Source organism: Xiphias gladius, chromosome 13 (assembly GCF_016859285.1).
Source record: "Xiphias gladius isolate SHS-SW01 ecotype Sanya breed wild chromosome 13, ASM1685928v1, whole genome shotgun sequence".
NCBI classification, from domain to species: Eukaryota; Metazoa; Chordata; class Actinopteri; order Istiophoriformes; family Xiphiidae; genus Xiphias; species Xiphias gladius.
In genome coordinates, this window is record NC_053412.1 from 14273260 (window position 1) to 14282401 (window position 9142).

At 35.9% G+C, this 9142-nt stretch overlaps 1 long non-coding RNA gene across 4 annotated transcripts; it reads left to right on the plus strand.

The window, feature by feature from the left end:
- Positions 1–1281: 1281 nt before the first annotated feature.
- Positions 1282–3328, plus strand: LOC120798201. Of its 4 annotated transcripts, XR_005708635.1 has the most exons (4): positions 1282–1296; positions 1393–1489; positions 1580–2122; positions 2804–3328. It is a non-coding gene; the product is annotated as an uncharacterized LOC120798201 (long non-coding RNA). The 4 variants fall into 4 exon arrangements; XR_005708633.1 differs by having other exon boundaries at positions 1393–2122; XR_005708634.1 differs by lacking the exon at positions 1282–1296 and having other exon boundaries at positions 1341–1716; positions 1837–2122.
- Positions 3329–9142: the final 5814 nt, after the last annotated feature.

Consider the following 9142-nt stretch of genomic DNA (forward strand, 5'->3'; position numbering starts at 1 on the left):
GAATTTGGGGAGGGGGTTAGTGCAGGAGGTAGTGTAATTTAGCTGGCAGGGCAATTGTATGCTTTCCCTTATATTGCATATGGGATTGCAGTGTTTCCAGAAGAGGTTACCATGCCTCTTAGATTGGTTTACCTTAAACTAGTAGTCTAGCCTTGTGTGGGTTTGCAGTAGTATCACAACATGTTTAATTATAGTTCTGTAATTTTAAGTGATACAGATCTTTGAAAGTTTCAGGTTCAGAATATAAGTAACACTTCGTGAAAATCAGCTCATATGTAGCTGTGAATTTAACAGTTCTAGAATGTTATCATACAGTTCTAGAGTGTTACAGTTGTGAAATTCTAGAACTCTATTTGTGACTCTTTACAGTTCCGGAATGTTACTTTAAACTGAAGAATGTTGAGTTACAGTTCTTAAATTTTAAGTGACACGGATCTTTGAAAGATTCAGTTCCAGAATATAAGTAACACTTCTTGAATATCAGCTCATATGTTGCCTTCAATTAACAATTCTAGAATGTTATCATACAGTTCTAGAGTGTTGCAGTTGTGAAATTCTAGAACTCTATCTGTGACTCTTTACAGTTCCGGAATGTTACTTTAAACTGAAGAATGCTGAGTTACTATTAAGTGACACGGTCTTTGAAAGATTCAGTTCCAGAATATAAGTAACACTTCTTGAATATCAGCTCATATGTTGCCTTCAATTAACAATTCTAGAATGTTATCATACAGTTCTAGAGTGTTGCAGTTGTGAAATTCTAGAACTCTATCTGTGACTCTTTACAGTTCCGGAATGTTACTTTAAACTGAAGAATGTTGAGTTATAGTTCTGTAATTTTAAGTGACACAGATCTTTGAAAGTTTCAGGTTCAGAATATAAGTAACACTTCGTGAAAATCAGCTCATATGTAGCTGTGAATTTAACAATTCTAGAATGTTATCATACAGTTCTAGAGTGTTACAGTTGTAGATAAATGAGTCATAAATTAGTGAAATTACAGTAGTAAATTTGATAGTATAGTTGTTTATTTGATCCAAGATCCCTCACGGGGTTAACATTATCATGTTGACATGTGATGGGAAAGTTTGTTTGGAGGAAATTCCATTGCAGTTTCACAGTCATTGTTTGCTTTTGTGCAGTCTCTTGCGCAACAACGAGCAGTACATAGACAACATGTTGTAACCTGGGTTTGGTAAAAATGGGATTTCCGTTGGACTGGCCAAGGTATAAATTGTTCTGCAAGAACATTTGCTCACAGTGGAGCTTTACGTATCCTAAGGAAAACACAAGCAGGTAATTATTTAATGCTGCTTTGTTATTCATTTAAAATGCATGTTTTTAACTACAAAGGTCATTTGTGTTCATTTTGTGTGTGATTACTGAGTTTAGAGGGTTACTGGCTAAGCTGTAAAACTAGAAGCAGTGGGAGGAGTAGGAAGGTGAGAAGGAGTATTTAACAGTGGCGTTTGGTGACTTTTACAGACAGGTAAGCAGAGCTGAAGAACCAACTATAAGATATTGCTTACAATTGCGTAATGTTCTAACTGATGTCTTTTTGTACCTTTAACTGGTCAAGCACTACTTGCCCTGCTTGTCCTGATCACACACCAATGATATTTAAGGATGTTGAAAGAAAAAAGTAAAAGAGGACGAAGAAAGGGGGTATGGCAAGTCAAACTAGGGCATCCACATGGTGACCACATGTAACTGCAGGTACTAACTCTGTAGTAACATGACATTACTACCATAAAATAAAAACGAAATATGTCCTACATTATTGGTCTTTTTTAATTAAATAGTCTGTTTATACCTTTGTTTACAAAAACTGAACAGGCAGTAGAGAGAGAAAGCCAGAAACAAAGGAACAATGGAAAATGGAGTAAGAAGGGAAGATGAAAAAAGGAAAGAAGGAAGGAAAGACATTTGATTCAAAACAAGCTTTTTATCTAAACAGCTTTAAAAGTCAGTATTTGCTAAATCCTCTGCCAGCCCCAGATCTTATATATGACATTTTTAAAATGTTTACAGTGACTTAAAACAGAGACCAACCCTTCTGGAAGAGTCAAAATGAAAGCATTACAGCTTGCTGTCATTCTCCTGATTGTCTGCATGAGCAGTGGTAAGTCTGCTTTACAAATTGAATTTTTTTTTTGTTTGTATTTGTTTTTTTTTCTAAAACTACCTAGGTCAAAGGTGGCCTGTGTAACCTAGTTTGTTGTAACATAAACCAGTATCAACAAATCCTCCAAACTAAATGACAAAATACATCATTTATCTTTGCCTTTCAAAACAACACTATTTACTTTCATAAATCTGATTAATATGAGTGTTTACGATTCTGCCATCTCTATAGTTAAGTGTCAATCGATGTAGGCAACCAAAACTACTTGATTAGGATTACAAAAAGATCATGATCGATGTACCCATAAGTATCATCGAGCAGTTTCAAAGTTAACCCATCCATCCATCTTCTCCAACCTCCTCCTTGAAAGGTTTTGTGGCTCTGTAACAATGCCACACAATTTTCACCTTTTATTCTAACAGACAACAATCATCATTCTCACAGGCTAAAGAGACTGCTTGTCAGGAAAATTTAAACATAGTTCATTTGTGGTCAGTGTTTACATGAACAGCCAGTGCTGCCATTTTTTTGGTGAGGATAGTCACCAAATTTGAGGAACAAAAAACATACTTAGTAAAAGGCTCACTTAGTAAATCTGGCCCTTAGTGTTTCATAATTGTTAATGCATAACTGCTGAACAATTGTATCCATATGCATATGTGTCTATTTGTTTTCCAGCAGTGGCTCTGAAGTGCAACCACTGTATTCCATATTCAGTTGGTGCCCATTGCACCAACACAGTGGAGACCTGCCAGAGATTCAATGAAGTCTGTGCCTCTGTCATCTTTACATTTCCCAGTAAGTCATTTGAGTGAAAAAAGGTTTTTTGCAGTGAAGTCTGGACAGTGCCAGGCTAGCTGTTTCCCCATTTCTAGTTGGTGATAACTGTGTCCTGACTCCAGGTCTGAACTTAACATACAAACGAGAGTGATAGCAATCTTCTCATCTCGCTCTCAGAAAGAAGTACAAATACATGCATATCCCTAAACATATAATATAACAAAAATATTAACTTCAGCATGCATTTCAAATGATTTAGATCTTATTCCATTTTGTGTGCTTTATTTTAAAATATTTGCCATAAAAAGGAAACTAACCAGGTTAATTTCATTTCTTTGTGATCATTTTGCTGTCTTTACAGTAATTTTCCAAAATTGCAAATCATTGTGAGACTTTGTGAGTGCCAAGTGTTTTTCAGGATTTTCATAATGTTCTTCTGTTCACATGAGGTACTCATATTTCAAGAGGTGCATGAAGGAATCGGACGCCTTTATTTTAAAGTCCTCTCCCCACATTCAAGTCTTCACGTGTACCACGGACAGGTGCAACTGAAATGATGATCTGAAACTTCATAATATTATAATACAGAAATAATACCATGCACTTCTAGCCAATAATTGTAATCAATTTTTAATGCCTGGTCTCTAAGTTCAATAAACATTGTACACACAGAAAGGATAGGATTGTGTGCGTAAGCCCTCATTTTTAATTTGAATATTCTTCTGCATGATTTTTTTTCCTATACCAAAACATGTATTTGCTTGTGACTTCACTTCAAAAAAAATATTATCCATTACCCAGTACAGTGGGCATTGTTTTGTATAGTTGCTCTTGACAGTAGAAGTAGTTGGAAAAAGGCTTATAGGGAAAAATCTTTTTTTTAATTTATTTATGCAAATTAGATGCAAAATAAATAAACAAATGAATACATTAATGTAAACGGCAATTCAGACAATTTTTAAAGGTTTATCCGAAAAACGTGTATCAAGTTTCATTTGAATGACATCACAGTTTTGTAATCTGTCAAGCTTTATTTACATTGTTACTTCGGCAGTGAAGTACTAGTACTGTGATGTGACTGATGGGCAGGGCTTATTAAAGACTGAAGTGGGTATAGGTGTGGTTTTTGGGGTGTGAAAACTGACATAGTATATTGAGTGGATGGTGCCACAATTGCCTACAGTGGGAGAGGGTTGTGTGACATTTATGTGAGAGGAGAATATTTTGTTGCCGTCGCCGTGGCACTCAAAAGTCTTTGATGAGTATGTCCCCACCTAACTGCATCGCTAATGTCATCGTCTGACTCAAACGTTGTTGATAAGTATGTCGCAGTCGCTGTTTTTCTTTTTAAACTTTATTTAGAACAGGAACTTAATACAATACATTTTCTAGTAGGAATATTGATTTTTCATTCCTCTAAACAATTTAAACAGATTCACAATGGAAAAGCTATTCTGACAATAAATACAAATACTTACATAGATAAATAAAAATAAAATAAAAATAATAGTACAGGTACATACTAAAAATAAATATACTTAAGGCAAGACAGCTTCACTTTCCTGCAGTCAATCTTGTTACATTGACTGCAGGTAGTCCTCAATATTTCTGTATACAGCTCAACATACCATTTGTACCACAAATCATTTATATAGTGGCAAGAAAAATTATGTGAACCCTTTGGAATGACCTGGTTTTCTGCATTAATTGGTCATAAAATGTGATCTGATCTTTATCTAAGTCAAAAGTAGTACATTCTGTAGTAGATTTACTTTGATGTGTAGCGTCATTGTCCTGCTGCGTCACCCAGCTTCTACTAAGCTTCAGCTGGCGGACAGCCACACTATGAAATATAACTGATCACCTTACTTAAAAGCTGAACTTAATTAATTTCTGCTTACTTTGTTGGCTCTACTGAATTAAACTAAGGTAAGCCATCTTTTTGGTGAGGAAAGAAATTAAACTCATCAGCTTCAAATAACTGTTATTTAAAAGTATGAGGAACCATTCACAAAACCCGCAGAAACTAAACAAAACTCGGCAGCTATCTGCGATACACGTGCAGTTTCCCACTGAAGACATGCTTTAAGTGAGGGTCAAGGGTGAATCAACAAAGCGGGAAGAAAACATTGCTCAGCCAAGTTATGTGAAGGTAAGCTGCAGCTGCCTATCAAAATGTTAACTTTCACCGTTTAGTAAACTTAGATGGTCTTTTGCCATATTCTTTATCTGTTAGTCAGGGTTTGGAGGTTAACTTTATGTCTTTGATGGACGACAAGTCGGACGGTTGCAAAAGCAATTGTGTCAGTCTTTCGGGGCCACTCTTCAATCCGGCAAGCATGTAATTCGGTCCCAGATCTTAATTAAACCAAACCTTTTTTTTTTGGTGTTCATGGCTCCTACAACTGTTGATGGTAAGTGGGACTGTGGGAGAAGTGACCTGATCGGTGAAACAAGTAACGTTAAAAATTATAAACCTGCTTATCAGGTCACCACTTAAGAAGTGTGAGTTACATATAATGTCACGTTTATCATTTGTTTGTGCTAAAACCAAAGCAATTTTTTTAAAATGGCAGAGATGTTCGAACATTACCGTTACTCCTTTTTATATTGGTCGCTTATGTAGCACATAGGTTTAATTCTCAGTAACTTATTCCTTCCTTTTCCTTCATACTAAAGTATATGACGATTAACTAACTGAGAATACTGTCTCACACAAAGAAATGCAGCATAATGGATATAAAAGTATCAATAAATCCACCTGGGACATGATGAAAATCTCACTCCTTATAATTTCTAGATCTCGCCTAATAGTCATCAAATCCTAGAAGAACAGAAGGAAGGACAGTTTTTCATATGATAAGTAATCCAGGCGAGTGTCATCCCTCAGCCAGCCCTGTTTGACATGCGCACTAAGCTGTCAAAAATCAGAACTGACAGCACACCAGCTGATACAGAGGAGAGGCAGTGGGGAGGCTCAGCGTACTGATATAAGCTGTCTAGTAGTAATGGGTAACATTCGTGACCTCTTCATAGGAAATAGGAAGTAAAAGCATCATGAGTAATTGTGTCCTTATTTCTAATAACAGGAGAAAACAACTTATGAATAAAAGAGAGTAGGTCTACAACTAATAATAATTTTCATTATTAATTAATCTATTGGTTATTTTCTAAGTTAATCCATAAAATATCAGAAAATCGTGAAAAATGTCAATCACTGTTTCCCAATGCCTGAGATGATGTTCCCAAATGTCTTGTTTTGACCGAAACCCAAACATATTCAGTTTACTGTCATAGAGGACTAAGAAGCTATAATCAGAGAATTTGATCTTTTTTTTCTTAAAAAAATGACTCAAAACAATTTATCGCTTATCAAAGTAGTTAGTGATTAATTGACTAATACTCAATATTTTATGTACATACCTAGATATTATTTCTTCACTAAAATCACATCATGTTAGGTATGGCTGGATAGTAGCTATATACATAATTGTGCTACATGAAAATATGTGGACTACAAAGGTTGATTGCCGCTTTTTTTCTTAATCAGGGATTTGCTTAAGTATAAATGTAGTCAGTCTGCTTGAGTAGACATGAAAACTAGGAGGTTAGGATCAGGTCAGGTAGGATGAATTTCTAACCAGTCTGGAGGATTACATTGAGTATGTTTTGCCAGTTAATCAAGTGGTTCCAAGTGATCACAGCTGATGGAGGCTACAATCCAGTGAGAGCTTAATTCTAACTGATGCGATGTAATGCACAATAGTTGACGCTTCATATGATCCTCACTGTCTCTAGATCATTCACTGCATAAAACGTTGATGCCTATCTGTTTTTCTTTTCATCTAGCAGCCAACAATGCCAAATTTCTATTTATATTTTGAGACATTAAGTGTACAAACCTATTGTTGAGGAGGTTCACACGAGGTGTGACACCTGTTGGTCATTTTTGGTAACTGCTTTTGGCATGCTTGCTGTCGGTTTTATGCCCCTGATCTTTCCAGTCATTGAGAACAGACTTTACTGTTCACAGCACATCCTGAGGATAACTTATTAAATTGTTTTCCACTTCAAAATAGACATGATGCATTATGGTCACTCAGCTACGCATGAATAGGCAATACAGTACAACGCTGTTGCATTACTTTATAATCCATGCAACAACAGAGCTTTAGAAATTGCGCGACAGTACGTCCATTTAATATGAAAAACATTTTTATTGTCAATTTGGGTCATAAAACAAAATTATATGCAGCACCCTCTCAGTAAGACCATAATGATAAATGATTATTCAATTACACAGTTCTGGTTAAAATGATTGGCACTCCTGAATTTCAAGTACATAATTCAGAATATCTTCCTACATACATGCAAATTAACCAATTTTGCATAATCAGTATTTAATAAAATGTATGTTAAAACTAAAACTAAAGTGTTTGCAAACATTAACTCTTGCCTTTTTGTGGCTTCTTTAAATAGTGGTGTCCTCCTTGGCCTTCGCCCATGGAGCCGTGTGTGGTTTAGTGTGTAGCGTATGGTGCAGGCTGAAACCATCACTCCAGATTGTTTCAGGTCAGCCTGAGGCTCTTTCGATGTCTTGCATGGTGTTTTTTTTCACAAGCTGCATCAACCTTCACAGACTTCTCTCATTAAGTTTTTTTAGCACAACGTTCTGGAAGTACCTTAACAGTTTTATGACTGTGAAACTTATAACATTGCGAACTGGTGAAACAGGGATTTCAGGATCTTTGGCGATTACATTGTAGCCTTGTAGCAACGGGTCACTCATTGGTTAATTCAGGTATATGAACACTGAAAATTAAGCACAGGTGAGTTTTATTTTTGTTTTTTTTTTCATCAAAAGGGTGCCAATAATTGTGTCAAGCGTACATTTTATGTCTGTATTTTTAATTTCACTATATGAAAACATTTTTTGTTGGTGTTGTTTATTTACTTTGGACATTTTATTGGATATTTTGATAATCCAGAATTGGTTAATTAGCTTTTATTTTTGACTGCTTTCTTACTGCTGCAGCTTCACATTAAAAGTATTTAACTGGCGAAACAGTTTAACTTTTCATATTAAGTAGTCACAGGAAATGCAATGTGTCGGTGAGCTTATTACTTACTGCTATCGTTCATCACAAATGCGTCTACAAAACAAGACAATGCTCATTAACAGCATTTTTGCACAGCGGATCAGTTTGAAATATTCCAGAGAGTAATGGAAAAAGAAGGAGCAGCCACAGTGAGCTGTTAGATGAAGAGCTACAGGCAGTGTGTATGAATTTGGGGAGGGGGTTAGTGCAGGAGGTAGTGTAATTTAGCTGGCAGGGCAATTGTATGCTTTCCCTTATATTGCATATGGGATTGCAGTGTTTCCAGAAGAGGTTACCATGCCTCTTAGATTGTTTTACCTTAAACTAGTAGTCTAGCCTTGTGTGGGTTTGCAGTAGTATCCCAACAAATCTTTAAATACTCTCCAGCTGATCCAGAATGCTGCAGCGCAAGTACTTACAGGAACTAGAAAAAAAGATCACATTTCTCCTGTGTTAGCTTCTCTGCATTGGCTCCCTGAAAGAGCTCTTAGTATCCTACTACCCCAGTAGAACACTGCACTCCCAGAACTCAGGCTTGCTTGTGGTTCCTAGAGTCTGTTGAGAATATCTCAACAAGAGGGTCATGCAATGACAAGTAAATCGGTAGATTCCTCTTTTAAATTACTGCTTAAAAGTCGGTTATGTTGTAATCAGTCCTGACAAATAATTGACTGTAAACTGACACAGGGCTGTTCGAAAGCTATTCAGCAGCATCAGGTCAAACATGAGCCATGGTTCTCTATTCAACCTTTTGAACACTTCACCCGAACTCCCTCCCCCACGGGTTTCTCAACAGAGTTTGATTTAAAGAGATAATTAAATGTTAATGTATTTATGAATGTGCAGTATGTAAACATACTATCAGATTAAAGACTAAAGCTTTTAAAACTACATGTTAACATAGGGCTCAACAGTATTTACAATGTTATAGATATATATAATACATACATATATATGTGGAATATAACAGCTACAATTGTCACGTTAAATTTTAGATCTATGCTAGAATGTAAGTTTCCTGAACATAAGGGTAGAGTTCTAGAATGTCACGTGAAGTGTGGCTTTCTTAGTTACAATGCTAGAATGTTAAGGTAAAATTCTAGAATGTTAAAACTGTAATATTCTAGAAAGTTAAGTT